This window comes from Symphalangus syndactylus, chromosome 11 (assembly GCF_028878055.3).
Source record: "Symphalangus syndactylus isolate Jambi chromosome 11, NHGRI_mSymSyn1-v2.1_pri, whole genome shotgun sequence".
Classification (NCBI taxonomy): Eukaryota; Metazoa; Chordata; class Mammalia; order Primates; family Hylobatidae; genus Symphalangus; species Symphalangus syndactylus.
Window position 1 is genome coordinate 68,148,015 of NC_072433.2, and position 6,218 is coordinate 68,154,232.

The window sequence follows — 6,218 nt, forward strand, 5'->3', positions numbered from 1 at the left end:
TTTTTTTTTTTTTTTAAACAGAGTCTCGCTCTGTCACCCAGGCTGGAGTAAAGTGGTGTGATCATGGCTTACTGCAGCCCTGACCTCCTAGGCTTAAGTGGTCCTCCTGCATTGGCCTCCCAAAGTGCTGGGATTACAGGTATGAACCACTGCACCCAGCCCATTCATGACTTTTTTTTTTTTTTTTGAGACAGAGTCTCGCTTTGTCGCCCAGGCTGGAGTGCAGTGGCGTGATCTCGGCTCACCGCAAGCTCCACCTCCCAGGTTCATGCCATCCTCCTGCTAATTTTTTGTATTTTTAGTAGAAACGAGGTTTCACCATTTTAGCCAGGATGGTCTCAATCTCCTGACCTCGTGATTGCCCGCCTCGGCCTCCCAAAGTGCTGGGATTACAGGCATGAGCCATCATGCCCGGCCCTTCATGACGTTTTTGAGACGCCCAGTATCCTTTCAATAAATTTATTTTCTGTATGTGTTAGCCAGTATTGGTCTCCTCTTTTCAAGAATAACTGGTTGTTTCATAGTCTATGTAAGCATAAGATATACAGTGTTATGTAAGAAGAAAATTTTATTCTATATCTGGTCCAATTCTAGACTGGGAATGATTAATCTAAAAATTACATTTACTTTAAGGATGAATTGACAGGAAAGCATATATTTTACAAAGAATATGTTGTAACATGTTTGTTTGGTGCACTTAATTGCTACTCACCCTTTCTAGGGACAAAAGACTAATCAGGGACAGCCACAGTCTCCAAGAGCCTGACAGAGAGGGAGTGGTATGCTAGAATTCAAAGAGACCTTTGAAACGATTTCATCCAAACCCTTCATTTTACATGCAAGAAAACTGAGGTTCTGACTCGCTGAATTATTTACCCTAAATTGCACAGCCAATTAGTGAAAGAGCAGAAATTCTAATCTGACATCACTCCTGGGGAACTGTGTTATTTGACAGGAAAGACGAGCAGGGTAGGGAAGCAAGTGGCAATGACTGGTATCTTGCTTGCAGAACTGAGATCACCAAGTGTCCGTTTGGTTAAGAGGCCTGGGCAGTGACAGAATCCGGTCTTGAGGTCAGAGCATGGCCACACAACAGGGCGGGCAGGTGTTGCCGTGCTGCTGGACAATAGGGTCGGATAAGAAAAGGACAGTCTCAGAGCCAGGGCCAAACCTAAAGTTTTCCTCTTATCCCCAGAGTTGTGTGGATAAGAAGCCTAAGAATTTAAACACTCCTCAGCCCACTCCCACCTTTTTGGTTGTTGTTGAGACAGCGTCTCACTCTGTCACCCAGGCTGGAGTACAGTGGCGCCATCATAGCTCACTGCAGTCTCGAACTCCGGGGCTCAAGGGATCCTCCTGCTTCAGCCTCCTGAGTAGCTGGGATTATGGGCAAACGCAACCATGCCCAGACAATTTTTTAATTTTCCTGGAGAGATTGGGATCTCATTTTGTTGCCGAGGTCAGTCTCAAACTCCTGGGCTTAAGCAATCCATTTGCCTCAGCCTCCCAAAGTGCTGGGATTACAGGTATGAGCCACTGCACCCAGCTTCCTTCCTTTTTAAAAAATTATTATTTTTTTTTTCCCCTCATGGGAACATCTCACCTTTCTAAAACTCATGAATCCAGCTGTAATTTCTGGAACTTATGTTTCCTCTTCCTTTGGTCTGAATATTGACATGCCTCATAGAATTGGGTTGCAATTGGGCACGTCACCAGTTGTGCCTCTGTTTTTTTTTTTTTTTTTTGAGACGGAGTCTCGCTCTGTCACCCAGGCTGGAGTGCAGTGGCGTGATCTCAGCTCACTGCAAGCTCTGCCTCCCGCGAGTTCACGCCATTCTCCTGCCTCAGCCTCCTGAGTAGCTGGGACTACAGGTGCCTGCCACCACGCCTGGCTAATTTTTTGCATTTTTTGGTAGAGATGGGGTTTCATCGTGTTAGCCAGGATGGTCTCGATCTCCTGACCTCGTGATCCACCTGCCTCGGCCTCCCAAAGTGCTGGGATTACAGGCTTGAGCTGCGCCCGGCCTGTTTTTTAGAATTATTCCCTCAGTTGGAGGTGTTTGCTTTATATGTTGGGCAGATATTAGTTATATGGGCCCCTCAAGAGAACCAATACATCATTCAGAAGGAGGGAATTTGACTAGTTTAAGCTGCTTTCTCAGGCATCACCATGACTTTCATCTGATGTTAGTGCCAGATGGATCTGTTGAAAGCACTGATATGCCTGGGGATGCTCATCTCTCCTGCAGGCTGTTGCCATTTAGAGTTGATTTTTATTTATCATTTGATTTATGCCCAGTAGAGATCTTCTTACTATTTTTTAAGGTTCCCTGGGTGAGCAAAGGAACTGCAGGGAGAAGGAAACTGTCTCCAAACCAGGCTGGGTACTATGTAGGGAACGGGGGTGTCACAGGATGGAGAAGACAAGAGGAAATTCAGGCCAAATGGAGACCGGCCTTAGTGGGGAAAGTCTAATATCTTACTATAGGAAAAAGAGAAATTCAAACAGCGACTGTTCTATGAGGCTGAGCTTGTAGCTCCTACCTAGCAAACATGTAGAAGGAAGAAAGGAAACTAAGAAGTGATTACCTGGTGATATGGTTTGGCTGTGTCCCCACCCAAAATCTCATCTTGAATTGTCATCCCCATAATCCCCACGTGTCAAGGGCAGGACCAGGTGGAGAAGATAATTGAATCATGGGGCGGATTCTCCAGTGCTGTTCTCGTGATAGTGAGTGAGTCTCAGGAGATCTGATGGTTTTATAAGCGTCTGGCATGTCCCCTGCTGGCACCCATTCCAGCCTGCCGCCCTGTGGGGAAGGTGCCTGCTTCTCCTTTGCCTTCCGCAATGGTTATAAGTTTCCTGAGGCCTCCCTAGCCATGTGGAACTGTGAGCCGGTTAAACCTCTTTCCTTTATAAATTACCCAGTCTCAGGTATTTCTTCATAGCAGCGTGACCGTGGACTAATACACCTGGTTAAGGTACGATAACAAAACTATATATTTTTAAAACTTTGAAAATATTTTGTGTTTTTACATCATAGTGTGATGAAAACAACAAATTGTTATAATCTGTACTGAAGTATTATTTAGGCGATGATAACGATTCATTGTATAATAGGATAATTTGATGCTTTGTGGGTTTAAGTTGGGGATGTCCTATTTCTTTGAGATTGTGGAGGTTAAGAACTAGAACATTAATGATATAACTTTCAGGTTTGTTTCCAATTCAAAGAAAACCATTTTAAGAGTGAAATGTTAAAATGTATTATGAGGCCTTCATATCAATGTAATATGATCCATATCTTTAAGTTCTGAGGAAAAATATCTACATGTTAAGGCTCCTTGGGGGAAAGCACCTTTCTTTGTTATTAGAGTCTCTTTCTGGTGGCTGAATTTTACATTCTTTGATTCTAATGAAGATTGATTATACCTGTGACCATGCAAGAGCATTCACTCAGGATACTAGCAAGGCCATATTCTGTGCGCTTTTCAAGATCTTATGCAAAGTACAGCAATGACTGAATTGTAGTTTAAAAAGAACAGGAAGGTATTTTCTTTTTCTTCTTTTTTTTTTTTTTTTTTTTTTTTTTTTTTTTTTTAAGACAGGGTCTCACTCTGCCACCCAGGCTGGAGTGCAGTCGTGAGATCTCTGCTCACTGCAAACTCTGCCTGACGGGTTCAGTGATTCTGCTGCCTCAGCCTCCCGAGTAGCTGCGCTTACAGGTGCATGCCACCATGTCCAGCTAATTTTTGTATTTTCAGTAGAGACGGGATTTCACCATGTTGACCAGGCTGGTCTCAAACTCCTGACCTCAAGCTTGACCACACACCTTGGCCTCACAAAGTGCTGGGATCACAGGCGTGAGCCACCGCTCAAGGCCAGGAAAATATTTTCAACACCCTGATATATATATTTATATATATATTTACATATATATTTACATATAATTTTATATATTTACATATATCTATATATTTATATATTCATATATTTGCATATATCTACATATTTATATATTTACATGTTTATATATTCACATATATTTGCATATATTTACATATTATATTTATATATATTTACATATATATAAATATATATGTAAAATATCCCAGTCACTGCTAGTGAGCAAAGGCAAAATTATCTGGCCAGCTTTAAAATCTCTGAACTCCCTTAAACTGGGCAGTCATTGATTTGTGTATTCTGTGTGTATTTTTCTGGAGAGAGAGCCCAGTTCCCTTCTACCTACCTTTTCACCAAGTGGTTCTTCACTGTCATTCTCTGCACAGTCTCCTCTTCTGGGCTTTCCCATTTCCCACCTCCTTCTCCCCTTGGTTAGCAAAAGCTATTGTCCTTTGAGACCCATCTGAACACCATAGTTTCTGCATACAGTGTTGGACAAGATGATTTTGGTTGCTAGTGACAGAATCTCAACTCAAACCAGCTCAGGCAGAAAAGAGGGGTTAGGCCAGGCATGGTGGCTTGTGCCTGTAATCCCAGCACTTTGGGAGGCCAAGGTGGGCAGATCACCCAAGGTCAGGAGTTTGAGACCAGCCTGGCCAACATAGTGAAACCCCATCTCTACTAAAAAATTAGCTGGTGTGGTTCTCCATGCCTGTAATCCCAGCTACTCAGGAGGCTGGGGCAGGAGAATCGTTTGAACATGAGAGGTGGAGGTTACAGTGAGCCAAGATCACGCCACTGTACTCCAGCCTGGGTGACAGAGTGAGACTCCATTTCAAAAAAAAAAAAAAAAAAAGGGTTATTGTGTCACAAAGTTTTGGAAGGACAGGATGTAACTGGCCTTCTGGGTTATCTATAAACAGCAACTCAGCCTCCTCTCTCCATTTCTCATCCCCAAAACCCTGGGCTTGATGGCTCATTTTAAACCTTGCAGAGGCCAGGCGCGGTCGCTCACGCCTGTAATCCCAGCACTTTGGGAGGCCGAGGTGGGAAGATCATGAGGTCAGGAGTTCGAGACCAGTCTGGCCAACATAGTGAAACCCTGTCTCTACTAAAAATACACAAAAAATTAGCCAGGTTTGGTGGTGTGCATCTGTAATCCCAGCTACTCAGGAGGCTGAGGCAGGAGAATCGCGTGAACCCAGGAGGTGGAGGTTGCAGTGAGCCAAGATTGTGCCACTGCACTCCAGTCTGGGTGACAGAATGAGACTCTGTCTCAAAAAAAAAAAACAAAACCCAAAAAACCACAAAAAACCTTTCAGAGAAAAATGAAAGCAGCATGCAGAGAAGAGGGTCATCTTCAGATTTTGGAGTCCAGAGTCAGCCTAAAGCTCATTTTGGGGTTCCTGAGAATCCATAGGCTCATAATACCCTATTTGATTAAGCTACCATGAGAAGGCTTCTGTTACACATGGACCTGACAAAATGAAATGACGTCCTGGAATGTAATTGTAAAAGGAAAAGTATAACTCCTCCTCAGATGATCTTTGATGCTATCACTGATTGGAGCAGGAAGACTTGGGAAGCCACTGGGATGGATTAAACAATTCAGAAAACTCAGAGTCTTCCGAGTGTAGAGCAGGATTCTTGGTCTGTGAGCCTCGCCGACGCTTTTGGTGCCTTACATCACATCCCCACCTCTGTTTTCACCGAGGCCCCTGTCACCTTTAATCGTGACCTTGAGAATGCATCCTTTAAAGGCCCTTTTCTCCTCTCCTGCTTTACTCTCTGTATTCCTTAATTTCTGCTCCCTAGGATTGCATTCCAAATAAACTACATGTTCCCAGACCTTGTCTAAATTCTGCTTTAAGAAAAACTCAAACCAATATAGAGATATATATATTTAAAATATGGTATTTGCCCATAAGGGACTTACAAGTTTAGTTGGAGTATTTGAACAAATATTATTGGAAAGCAATAAACTGAAAAGCAGGTTTCAATTAAATGACACATGAGTGGTACAGATTCCAGTCCATATAGTTGCTATAGATTTTATTAAATTTTAGTCATAATTCTTCCAGTTCTGATAACTCTAACCAGGAAGATCTAGTTCTTCCAGAATTATTATTTCATTTGATATTTCATTAATCTTGTATCTCATGGAAGCACTCTGTTCTCAGCTAAGTATGAAGAGGTGGGATTGGGTACACTTTGTACCATATCCTTAGTGATCTGTAATTATATCCTGTCATTCAAATGCTATTCTATTCAACTTTAAAGAACTTTTAAACATCCCTTAACATTTTACTTTTTC